Raw genomic sequence first — 13,721 nt, 5'->3', positions numbered from 1 at the left:
CATCATTTGACACAGATACTTCACTGTTTGGCGAGTAAACATGCCGCGGTAACTTCATCACGGCGCCCGCTGAATTCCGGCGATGTCACTTTCGATTTTGCGATTTATTTGTGCAGCCAAAACGCACAATAACCGTGAAAATTGAACGTTGCAAAAATCCCCCAAAATGTTTGTCGCTGATCGTAACTGTTTATATTCTATATTCACGGTTCAAAATAAATGTTGTTTTCATGTCGTAAATATGTAATATTCTCGAGCGATCGTCCTGGAAACTTCCTTCTCCTCTTTCTAAAAACTGTGTATCAATATTTATTTACTTTTACATCAATATTTGTTTTTGCATAGAGCAAGCTAACAAAATCTGTACCTTGCTGAGTTCGCATTTGGTAGCGATAGTATTTTCGGTCCGATGCTTCTGTTTTATGAGGGGTATATTATTTTGGTCTCCCATCCAAACACTAACCCCGCCCAACAGGGATTAACTTCAGTGAACTTTGGTATTACAAAGCTGTCAGATGCTCAGAGGGCACGCTTAAACTTGTCGTCAAAAGAAGTTTATCAACATGTCAGCCCAGAAGCAATGTTTCTCACTTCCCATTTATTTTCTTCAATCTTTCTGGGTTCAGTACTTTGCTAGTAACCACATGTCTTCTCAGACTATTTACCCAAGACTTCTACCATGGCACTACAATGATAGACAATACCAAAACAATATCTTGCACTGTTAGAGCTACATATTACGCAAGGACACGTCTGTTTCGTCGTACAAACGTGTGAGGACCTGTGAGCCAAAGGGCCTCGTCTGGTATGACTTCTTAATGACCGCCCAACTTGAAAAAAATTGTCTGGAACGGTGCCCGTACCACAGGCAACCCAGTGTACCCTCACGGAGGGTCTAGTTATTATTATTTTTATTTTCCGTGTCGGTAAAAGTCTTGCCTGTCACTACCCTGCTAAGTGGTGTCTTTGTGCATACAGTCAACTCTCGTTATAGCGGACACCCTCGGGACCACGATTTGGTGTCCGTAATAGCGAGAGTCCGTAATAGCGGGGTGCGTGAAAATTTTTATTTTAAACCATATTTACAGAAGGGGGTCACAGGTGTGTTCATTTTCATTAACTCCAGTACTTTTTCAGACCCGTTGTCGCACGCAAAGAGCGTCAGAACTTTATTTACAAACAAAAGAACTTAACAGAACAGGAGTTACGTACCCTTTGTGTACAGTACTAGGTACGTAAAAAACAGTCATCGTATGTTGCAGCAATGTCCACCATCGTTTTGGTTTCCTAATGTACTGAAGTACAGTAACCTACCTTATCTAAAAAAAATTATTTTCAAGGAAAAGCCTGAACATCAGCTAGTGATTGCATCAGTTATCACATTGCCTTGAAATATCGTTCCAATCAGCTCTGTGTACTTCTCCTTTGAATTGCAACTTCCCCCACTTTGTCGCCAAGGAGACTAAATTCATTAGCAACTTAAACTCCCCTCTATGAATAAAAAAAGCAGAAAAAATAGACTTGATATGTGTGCAAATTTTCCAAGATGCTGCTCGGTGTCCGCTATAACGAGAGAGAAAACAATAAAATTGTAACGTTGGGACCGAATAAAGTGTCCGTAAGTCCGTAATAGCGAGAGTCCGTAATAGAGGGAGTTTATTTCAGTCAAACGTCTGTAACTTTCGCCGGGGATTTAGCTGCTGTTCGTAATAGCGGGGTGTCCGTAATAGCGAGGTGTCCGCAACGCGGGAGTTGACTGTAGAGCCTTCTGCTCGTATTTTCTTAGGATAGAGAGGGTAGTGGAAATGCGTAGACTTCTCTGATGGACACAGTAGAATGATAAACTTTACCTGCAATGGCGTCGAAAGGCATGTAACGCGAATGGCGTTTTAGTGGATCTTTAAACAAAATATACCCTTATGGAGCTCAATAATGGAAAGTCAGTTGGATAAACTAGGCAGGCGGTGAAAACAAATACCTGGAATCGTAAAAGCGACAAGTAATGGACTTCGACAACAATCTATCGCCCGTCGAGAAGAAATCAAAGTGAGCTGTATTTACCTGAAATACATGGTAATTTGACACGATTGAGTTTCTTGTCTTCACGCACGCGATGAAATAAGAAGAGGTTTTCGCCTCTAAGAGCAAATATGTTGTTTGTTTCAATAAATTTTTCGCTGGAAAAGGATTCTGTGGTATTTTCTGCCTTTGTGAATTATAATATCATGTCGTGTATTGAATTTTCGAGCTTAAGGTTGAAATGTGATATGGGAGAAGTTTTTTAGTATCGCTCTGTAAGCAGGAAGGGTTCACAGGCCTGTTGGAAGCGTGCTTGAGTTTCAACAAAATGAGCCCCAAAATCAGTGAAAAATTGTGACGCAGATGAATAATAAAGTAGCTGCTATTTCCAAAATGATGGAATTACCTGGTGATAAATAACGTCGTACGCGTCTTGGAGAGTAAATTTTGACTTTGCATAAACAAGAGTTGGGCGATTGTGATCTTTGTTTTGACTTCGCTCATTTCATTGTCAAACTTTATAACACTTGACAGAAAAAGAAACTTACAAAAACTCGGTATCTTGCCATCATTTGACACAGATGCTTCACTGTTTGGCGAGTAAACATGCCGCGGTAACTTAATCACGGCGCCCGCTGAATTCCGGCCATGTCACTTTCGATTTTGCAATTTACTTGAACATAGCAAAAATCTCCCAAAATGTTTGTCGCTGATCGTAACTTTTTATATTCTATATTCACGGTTCAAAATTAATATTTTATTCTCGATCGACCGTCCCGGAAACTTCCTTCTGCTCTTTCTAAAAACTGTGTATCAATAGTTATTTGCTTTTTCATCAATATTTGTTTTGCATAAAGCAAGCTAACAAAATCTCTACCTTGCTGAGTTCGCATTTGTTAGCGCTAATAATATTTTCGGTCAGATGCTTGTGTTTTATGAGGGGTTTATTGTTGTGGTCTCCCATCCTGACACTAACCCCGCCCGAAAGGGCTTACCTTCAGTGAATTTTAGTATTACAAAGCAGTCAGATGGTCAGAGGGCACACTTGTGGTGGAAAGAAGTTGTGAGGGAACTTGAAAATTATCAACATGTCAGCCCAGAAGCCAATGTTTCTCGCTTCTCTTTTATTTGTTATTCTTCGGAGACTGGAATGCTGTATTTCAATACTACACAATTCAGTGCCTTCTGATTTTCTGTACCACGTACCACAGGCAACCCAGTATATGCTTCACGGAAGCATCTCGTTTTGAGACATCTAGTCAATTTGATTTAATAGGTAAACCATTAGAAACACAATATCTTCCTTTCCCAATGAATGGATGTCGAAAATGTGAATTTGAGGCGCTCGAAAACTCTTGCTTTATTCCAGCTGTCTTAAACTTCTTGTGAATTGTCACGCAAACCAACGAATTGCGTGACTAACTTGGAGAGATTTTTTATTGAATAATGCGCAAGCTGAGCATAAAAATTGTTCGTAGATCGACTGACAGTACTGTATAGCAAATTAACTGTTCAAAATCCTTTTTTTCCATATATGCATTTATATGTTTTCGTGACTTCCTTTACAGTCACGAACTGAAGAAAGTAATCCGTCCTAACCTAATTACCAATTCACGTACTACATTATTTTTCTCAAAGGCTTGTTGCCATCATCACTATGCTTTCCAGACGGGTAATTCAACTGATGTCTTGTAATTACATGGCTGGCATAGAGTCGCTCTATTTCCACTTGTCAGAAGAGATTGCCTCCAAGTCAAATATGGAGTGGAAATTTCCTACAGGGGACAACATATACGATACTATGGCAGAATGTCTTTGCCAGATGATGTGCCCCAAAGCCTCAGAGCAATCATTACAACAGGAAATGGAGATTGTTTGTACAATGCAGTTTCCCTGGCCATAAGTCAATTGTTGCTTTTTGTGTACATTTTGACCAGAGGAGCGGGTATTTATCTCTCACAACATGCAACACAACAAACAACACGCATCAACGAAAAACAAACGACTTCCCTAAGCTTAAAAAAAATCATTTCAGCATCGACTAAATAATTTTTTCTAGTCGTTTTAGTTAACTTTGTTTGTTCGCCTTTCGTACGCTTTATACGTTTTTTTGGAAACGTAAGTTTTTCCCTAATTTCCATCTTTCAGGAAACGAAAACTTTGGAAGACCGCTTCGATTGATAACAGCTTGTGAGTTGTACAGTCAAGCTGATTTCTATACTACACACCCGAAGTTGGCACATTGTGGGAATAATTCAACCATAACGCTGTTTTCTCAAAACGACAACAACGTCATGTTGTTATCGGATGAAGGCGAAAACATTTTATACCAGACCAAAGACAGAAAGAAGGCAGTGGAAAAAGAAGCTCTTTTAGCATGTCATAGTGGGCGATGGAACACACTGCTAAATGTAATGGCCCTCTCCTCCCCCCTTCAGAGAAGAATCTATGTGGCTTACTCAGACTGTAACAAAGGAATACGGACACTTTTGAATGGTTACATCTCAGGCCAAGGGTATCGACAAGCGGGAAGATGCCGGACAATTATGTTCTCTGGTCTAGGGATGGATACCTAGACAATACCCCGAATGCTCCTTTTCAACCCAATCACTTCGTTTTCTTGCCAAATAAATTTAACGAAACTCTACCACAGAGACAAAGCATGGATGGAGAAAAGGCATCAACGCCAAGTTCGCCATTTAAATGTGAAACTCCCGCTCAAGAACAACATCACGGACCCCCAAACGTCCTGTTACTGAAGAGGGGGAAGTTTCGCAAGCACCTGTCAAAGCCAAACGTCCTGTTACTGAAGAGGGGGAAGTTTCGCAAGCACCTGAGAAGACACAAAAGTCTAAACAATCAAAGATAAATGACATATTCAAGAGAGGAAAAGAGGACGTTTTTGACAACAGAAACCTCAATACTTCATCGTCTAAACATGAAGGTATCAATTATTTCACGGTAAACGAACGATGCTGAACCATCAAAGCCATTTAGCTCAGAAGTGCATAATATTTCATAGGAAAGCTTTTCCCTTTTAGGAAAAATTGCACAAGAAATCATCAACCGTGATGATGAAACGAAGCACAAATTGATCAAAAACAGAGTCCCTCCAGAATCATTTAGTTTTCCACTCATGCAAGGCGTACAAAGATAAACAGAAGAAAGCAGGTGTTAGACGGCGCTGTTGCCAGCATCAGTGGTTTACCGTCGGCTTCCTGGGAGAATATTCTCTAGAGAGTAAAGGAACTTCTGACGTTAAATAAGGTGTACCTTTACCAGTACCCAGTTTGAGTTTATTTGCAATGATGAAAAAGAAGATGGTGTGTTCTGCCTAGCTTGTCTTCTCCTTCCAGTTAAAAGTACACCTGGTGGGCGTGCAAAAACTCTCATCACGCAGGTGTACAGTATCTGGGAGGATGCCACCGGTGAATTGAAACAGTATTGTATGCAGCTATCATAAAGCCTCTGCAGATTTAATGAGCAATTTTGTTGTAACTATGGACAACAAAGCATCTCGAGTTGATCTCATGTTGGACAAGAAAGCTAAAGAAGATAAAGAGCAATTGGAAAGAAACAGAGAGGTTTTACGATCTATACTCAGGTGTTTAGAATTTTGTGGCCGCCAAGAGATTGCCCTGAATTCACCACTTTCGCTCTGCTGTCAGTCTGGAGATCACGTCTTAAAGCAGCACCTGGAAACCTGTGCAAAGAACGCAAAATACACGTCTAAAACAACCCAGAACGACCTCTTGCTCTGTATAAAAAGATATATTCAAGGCAAAATAATTGATAAAGTCAAGGCGCAACAACATGGTCCTCTATTTGGAGTTCAAGCCGATGAGGTGACTGATGTTAGCAACAAAGAGAAGCTCGGAGCTGTTCTTCGATACCTGGCGAACAATAAGCCTGTGGAAAGGTTAATCGATTTTATTGACTGTAAAGAGGTCACAGACAAGGCTCTGGCCAGACAAACTGTACAGAAAACCGACCAGGTTGGACTTGACATGAAAAACTGTAAATATCAGTCATATGATGGTGCGGGTAACATGGCAGGGGCTAACAAAGGCTGTGCTGCAAGAATCAAGCAAGTCTACCCCAAGGCTAAATACTACTACTGCATGAACCATGATCTCTCAATCTTGCAGTTACTAAATCCTGCAACTGCATCAAATGCAAGTAATGCTCGATACAGTCAAACAGGTAGGGATTTTCTACAAGTATTCACCCAAAAAGCAGAGAAAACTAGAGGAGTGTATCTCAGCTATTAGTCGTGAAAAGAATCAGACAGGAGGCGAAGTACCTGAAAGAAGAATCAAGAAAGTGAAAATGTTATGCGACACAAGATGGGTTGACCGACAAGTCGCACTTCAAGGCATCGCCCTACTTCATGAATTTCTTATTGATAGCCTTGCATCCATATCTTCAGGGAACGGACACTGGGATTCGAAGTCTGTCACTGAAGCTCATGGCCTTCTGACGCAACTTTGTAGCAGTAGGTGGATTGTTGCGTTTCATGTTAACCTTTACTTTAAAACTTTTTGAGAGGTTTGAGCCTATTACTACAAGGGCCAAGCCAAGACGTGATCACCGCCTACAACAGAGTGTCGCTTGTTGTGCAGGAACTGAAAAGCACGAGAAAGTCAAGACATCAGAAACAGCATTCCAAGGCATCTGGACAAAAGCCACAGCAATGGCAAATAGCGTTGACGTAGAACTATCAGTTCCTCGAAAATGTGGCAAACAGACCCACAGAAATAACGTAGTGGCTGTTTCTGCGTCTGAGTATTTCATGTAATCAGTTTTTATCCCTTACCTAGATAATCTAATCATGGATCTAAGCTCAATATTTTCTCACGCAACATCCATAGCGATGAAGACCCTTCATTTGCTACCCTGCCACGTTCAACACCTTCAAAGGGAGGATGAGGTGGTCATTAAAAATTTCTTCCGCGGAGACCTGCCATCACCATACAGCTTTAAACAGGAACTTATTCTCTGGAAAAGAGAATGGCAAGGGGTAACAAGTCCACCATCAACCATCGAAAACACCTTAACCGAAATCAGTGTGTCTTTCTACCCCAATTGCAACATGGCACAAATTCTCCGCTTGACGCTGATGTTGCCAGTGTCTGCAGCAACTGTGGATAAGAGCTCATTCCGCTTTGAAGGAGATTAAAACTAACAAACGAAGCCGTACAGGATCAGACCGCTTGTCCGCACGGATTCTTTTGCATGTCCACACAGACATCACATTGGACCTAGATAACATAATTGGCATCTATGCAAGGGAGCACCCAAAAAGAATGCTGCAGTTAAACCCTCTAGAAGGTGATTAGTTTAAGTAGGGTAGCTCTTCGTTCGACTGTGTAGTAGCCTTGCGTCTCCCCTGGATTACAGCGTGATTTGTAATAGGGAAACAAATGGACAAACAAGCCTAGAATTGTGATTCTTCCAGTGAACATGGCAGCAATCAAGAAGCCTAAGCTAATGCGTTAACACTAGTAGAATGAGCTGCTTAAACTTAGAAGAACAAACACATTCATTCGTAAATTTCGTTTTCTCTTAGAACTGCATCGCGACATTAGCAGTCATTACCAAGCTCTAGGAAAGGGATTTTTTTTTTTATCCTTGTCCTATCTTGTTTGTTTGCATGCATCACGTTCCGTTTTGTGCTGGTGTCCTAAGTGAAAATCAAGTCTATAATTTTGTTGTAAAGGAAACATAAATCGCTTACCATTTAAAACATTGAGTCAAGAAATGGAAATGTTATAGAAGAGGAATAAATAAACAACGGGTCCAAGTCTCAGGGCTGTGCGATATTCCGTACTTGAGTTATTCGGCGAAATTTTAAACTCAAATTTGTAGAGTTTAGTATGGAGGCGCCATGTAATGATCTTAAAAATGTAAATTCTGTAAAGGCCTTTAAATCGAAACTGACCAAACAATTACTTTTAACTTAATTTTATCAATTTAGGAAAACACATAATTTAGATTTGTATTAGTTAATTGCTTATTTATTCTTATTTATATATCAATTATTGTTCTTTGTATTTTTTATTTAACTTGTAACTGAAAAACCCTCTTTAGGGAGTTGCAATAAAGTATGTATGTATGTATGTTGGTGTACCGCTGAAGTACACCAACATGGCGGCCGGAAACCTGTAGAGACAAATGGAATTTAGTTTGGCTGTCTTTAACACTCCCTGCTGTATAATGAACTAGAAAACATTCGCATAGACACGTCTACTAGTATATTGGCTGTTTAGGCCACAAAAACACGAGGGAAATTGATGTTTTTATGCAACTGGCATATTTTTCGAAAGCCGTCAACATGTCACGCACTGTGAAAAACTCTGAAATTCAAACTGCTCTATTTTCGAAACGAAGCACGGTACCGAGCTGAAAACATGCAAAGAGATATATTTTTAACACCTCTTGTAGCTAATCAAGATAAAAACTCAAAAGGCTCTTTAGTTTTGTATTTTATTTTTTCATGACGTCACGTGCAACCCAAGAATGAACCTTCTTACCAAAATAAAGTGTTAACTTGTGACTAAGCATTTCCCGAGTGGTGAGAACTGAAACATGACCTCCACTGTCTTCTCCCCCTCATTCAAACGTTTCGGGACATTGCTAACACCGTCACACACGTAGAAATAAATGAATTCCAAACGTCGAATAAAGATAAACAGCTGTGTCTTTGAGAGGTGAAATACACGAAACACGAAACAGCGAAAACCAATTGCCTACAAAAAAATTTCTCAGGCAACCAGGTTTTTTTCAGAAGAATGTTTCTGAAACATTGGTCAGCCCTCCTTTACGGAGAAATTATTTTTCTTCTTCCAGTATTAATACTGAGAATAGTTTGCTCATTAATTAAACATTGGGAAAAACGTCTCGCTTTCATGGTTAGGCATTTCGATTCAATCCTCATTGTTGCTATTGGATTACAAAAAGAAGACGGAAATCGATTAGTCTATAAGCAATGAACAGCAATGGTTTTTTTTAGCTGACAGAGGTCCAAAAAATACCAGTTTTAAGTAAGGAACAATAATAATCATTTTGCATTGATCACTGAACCTTTGGATCAAAAAAACAGTGGTGTGAACCTAATAATTATATTATTATATCTGCTCAGGAAAGGTCTAGAAAATTTTACAGAAACAAGTTGACAGGACCATCAGTAAAATGTTCACGTTTTGAAATATCAAAGAATAACTCTCAACTTAGCCGACGAATTTACAAAGATGTTCCCGTACATTTCCCTGCCTGACGTCAAACAGCTGCCTCCACCTCACGCAGCAAGAAAAGGCAGTTTTCAATCAACCGCAAGCACCAGATCGCGTTTATAATACACTCTTTCTTTTTTGTAAGAATATTGTTTTTCCGGCCCAGGCTGAATATTCCTATTTTTCTGCCGATTTTAGGCTGAAAATATTCTTGTAATATTCTTAATTATAGCTTATGACATTTCCGTTCAAGGATGTATTGGGGTATCAATTCTTGGTTTTCATGTGACGTCATCAAGAATTATCGATCCTTTTCAGATTTTAGTTTAGTTAGTTATTAGAACAGCTGAAGATTTGTCTTTTCAGAAATTTTCAGTTGGGAGGGGTTTATCGTCTTGTGATAAGGCAAGGTTGAATTTCTAAGTTTTAAAACATGTTTTAAAATACTACGACATTTTCCCTGACGTACAGGACAATCAATCGTAAACAAGTAGTAAGCCTTTTGTAAGTTTGTCGCATGCGATAAAAGTCGTTCCGTGTAAATCGGCCGCAATAAAAACATATGCGCTAAAAAGAGTAAAATTATCACAGTGAATAAGGCCATTTTGTGGTAGAGAACGAAATCGAGGAGTGTTGATTGCCTGAAAATGAACAAAAACCGTTTGCGTTTTGTAACTTCCCTCAACGCTAGTTTGCAAAATACCAGAATGAAATGTCGTACCAGAATGAGAATTGTAATCGGATTGAAGACCGGAATGAACTCATTCCGAAATGTTCTTTTTTTGTGTATCTCACAACAGAAAGAAGTGTAGAGATCAGTGGAATGAAGACAAATGAACTCGTTCTGGAATGAAAGCTCCCTAGTTTTAAACACTTGTCACGGATAGTTACCGCTTCGCTAATCATAGTTACAGACCTTAATGAGATAAGTTCGTACTGCATCGTCATGACACAATCGACCGGGGAGGTTCTTTTCAATTAAATTGATCCCTAAAAACATATCCGCAATAAAGTTTTCTTACCTTAAAGCAAGTAAAAGTAAATCAGCCACTTTTCCACGTTTAAATGGCTATAAGGCAGAGTCTATTTGACCTACTCAATTTTAGGAGAGGCTACGACGTCACGCAAATTTCCCTCAGGTAATTTTTTAAATGTTTCTCCTCGTTCCTTTATTTTATTTACAAAAAAAAAAATAGTGTAATACTAATTTTAGAGCTCTTAATTTTTAAAGTCACAAGATAACAGCTCATAAATTAAACAACAGATTTATCAGCAAAAACCACACGCAACGTAAGCTTCATGCCACGAACGAGTGGGAAGATGAACACATTTTAAAAATCCAGTTAACCTGAAAAACCGAAATGAATTTGAAATCTTCAAAAGAGATACTAATCGACGTGCGTTTGACATTTGACAAAGTAGAGCAATCTTTTTCACTCATTTTTTACAGAAGTGGCCCAAATGTACCCTGCCTCAGTTTTCAGACGCGGTTGAAGTGTCAACTTTGCTCATTTTAACCCGGTGATCATACTCTTTTTTTTTTTTCATTCCGATTTTGTTTTCTCTCTCAACAACCCTATTCGGATGCGGGTTTCAAGGAAGCATAGCCTCTTATGAAGTGTATTGTAAAGTCTCACATAGTTACAAAGGCTACGACCGAACGAGTGGAATGCTAGAAGAGTTCTTAAGGTAGCATTGTACAGTCATACAGTTTAGATCATGGAAAAATAGGTTTGCGTGCTTTCTATGCAATTTTCAAAATTCTGTCCTTTGTGTAATCTTTATATAGAGGCAGATTAACAACGAGTATTTTGTATAAAAGCAAATAATCGGCTGAGCCATTAATTGCTTGAGAAAGCTTTGTGTATTTAAACAGCTGCGCCGACTGCTAAAAGCTTGATAAATTCGAGATGTAACCAACATATATTCTCTTAAATTTATTCTTAATCAGTCTCACCTTTCTCCTTTTACTAATTACTCTTAAGCAGACTCAAAAATGACGTTTTTTAGATATTGATTGTTTTCCTTGTGAACAATAATTTTTTTCTCAATAATTTAAACAAAAACGGTCGTTCCCAGTGGGGAACCCAGTCGTTTACCGTTTCGCATGGGATCACTAGTCCTTGATCAAAGTTAACGACTGAAACATTGACCGTGTCACTCACTGTCTGACCTTGAAGATTAGAATTCAACCAGTAGGATTAAAGATCGGAAACAAAATAATGGTAAACGGACTAGTGAAATCGATGGTATTTGCTTGATGAAACTAAACTTTTTACCATAAGTTTTTTGTAATATCCAACGACGTGCAAGACACTGGTAGCTTCAGTAGGTGTGTTAGGGCCAAGTATCAAAAGCGCCTTTTTCTCGTACATAAGAACTCTATCAGCATATACAACAGCGTTATCGGGGCTTTTCTGTAATCATAGGCAGCCCAAGCTCGTGTCACCGTTGTGAATTTAAACGCATTATAAGACTTTGTATGGGAAATAAAATACAGTCGATTCTGAAGCCTAAAAAATGCTCAATTTAACTTTCAATCAATAAAATAAATCAAAATGACTCACCTCTGGTGTATTCTTGTGCCTTTAGGAGATTATCTTACAGTTTCGGGAAGTCCCTGTTTTCAATGTTCTAAGACGAAGTCAAGGCTGCACACTACGATTCCGACCGTTGTCATCTCAGAGGCGGTTTGCGACTCGAAAATCCATCCCAGCCAAGATTTTTCACGCAAAGCTAAAGCCACCTCATTTGCGAACCCCCCGTGAATGTTTCTTCGTCAAAAATCCCCACGCACTTGGCTGGAAATGAGCATTTTCTGCTTCAGATTCCACGATAGCTGATGAATTTAACAGCAACTGATCACCGATGAGGGCACGGAGCTTGGGTCCGAGGTCAAATTAACTCCACCCGTCCACCCGATGGAGGTACAGTCATTTCATGTACAACACTTACCCCATCCCCACAGCGGCTTCTCGAACATCTCCATGGTTAAATCCAGGCTCAAGTTGAATCCGTTTCCAGGGGCGAAGGCCAAAGGCGCTCTAAAGTAGGGGGGTCTAGGGGCATGCTCCCCAGAAAATGTTGAAATTTAGGGTCACGGAAATGCCATTTCCGACTATTTTCAAAGGACAATTCAATAAATAAATGCGAAGGAAAATGCAGTAGTTAGTTGTTTATTTTACCCATCTGCTGAGTTTTCTTTGCAGCAAGCTACAACACAAACAGGACGTTTACATTACAAGCAAAGGGCAAGACATCGCAAACTCTGTTATAACATCATCATCATCATCATCATATCCTTAAAAAAATAACCGGGAACTGGGGGACTGGTGATACTGAAGAATGACACTGTGTGGGGGCTTCGAAGAGTAGAGTGTTTTTTTTCCTTTCGTGCACTATTACGTTTCTTGCCGTTAAGGCCTTGTCAAACGGGTCCACTGAACATGTTAGTGTAACCTCATCCAACATTGTTGAATCGAACATGTTGCACTTGTTTGGCCACCATGTTGTATGACGTTGAAATTTGTTGAACGAAGTTTGATTTCCATCAAACATCGTCTCTAACATCATCCAACGTTTCTTTTGTTCTAAGGTATGAACAACAGTGTTGCATTCACGGTTCGGCCATCACATTCAACAGTGTTGCACGCGCGCGTGCGCTGCGGCTATCGGTATCCATGGTAATGGTTGATTCGTTGCATATGTTTCGCGCGTTGGCATGTCAGTTTAAGCTACGGAATGGTGAACCAGCAAAGTCTTGAATGTCTGAGCGACGAAAGCATAAGCAATCTCTCTTCGAACAGATAGCCTTTCTTGTGTTCAAAGCTCTCAGGGGCATGGCGCCAATGTATTTGCAGGATCTTTTGCAAGTCAAGACCCCTGGACGCTACTCCCTACGCAGTGACGCCCTGGGTCTTCTCAAGGTTCATCACTGACACCTGTATGTTGCAAGACCTTTGGAGACCGGGCATTTGCTGTTGCAGTTCCCAGATTCTGGAACAGCCATCCTCTTGCTATCATAGAGAGTGAATCTTGATAATTTAAAAGAAACTTGAAAACGCCAACATGGCGGGAGTTTGTTTTCTAAGGATTCTGGAAGTATTTTGTTTCCAGGCCCTTGAGTCCAAAATTCTGGATCCAGCCTGGTGCATTCGTTTGACCACCTCGTTCGACACTTTTCAACAGCGTCCAACAATGTTGGATGATGTTGGATCCGTTTGGCCAGGCCTGTATGGGTTAATGAAAAGCCGGATACTGGAAATACTCACACAGAGAAACGCCATGCAGTTTAATTCGAAATTTAAAAAAACTTGGTCCGATTTTATAATGACTAAAAAAAAATTAATGCCTCCATGGAATAAGGATTCCCGGATTTCAGCTGTATGCACGAGCGTACGTGTGTATAGGCCCATTCTGACACTAGCGTCCCAACTACTTTTGCCACTGATTGTAGGTTAAAGCAGCTAT

The 13,721-nt window shown here is 39.9% G+C and overlaps 1 protein-coding gene across 6 annotated transcripts in view; it reads right to left on the bottom strand.

Moving 5' to 3' along the window:
- LOC138006035 (gamma-aminobutyric acid type B receptor subunit 1-like) overlaps positions 1 to 12,086 on the bottom strand; it is a 48,631-nt gene extending 36,545 nt beyond the window's left edge. For 2 of the 6 annotated variants that reach the window (XM_068852215.1, XM_068852221.1), the window contains exon 1: positions 11,819 to 12,086. The gene's annotated coding sequence lies outside the window, so the exon portion shown is untranslated. Of the gene's footprint in view, positions 1 to 1,314; positions 1,725 to 10,273; positions 10,416 to 11,818 lie in introns of those variants that run through there. The other 4 variants (XM_068852201.1, XM_068852230.1, XM_068852193.1 and 1 more) reach the window with 3 other exon arrangements.
- Positions 12,087 to 13,721: the final 1,635 nt, after the last annotated feature.

Source organism: Montipora foliosa, chromosome 1, assembly GCF_036669935.1.
Source record: "Montipora foliosa isolate CH-2021 chromosome 1, ASM3666993v2, whole genome shotgun sequence".
NCBI classification, from domain to species: Eukaryota; Metazoa; Cnidaria; class Anthozoa; order Scleractinia; family Acroporidae; genus Montipora; species Montipora foliosa.
This window is presented reverse-complemented; position numbering and strand designations above follow the sequence as displayed.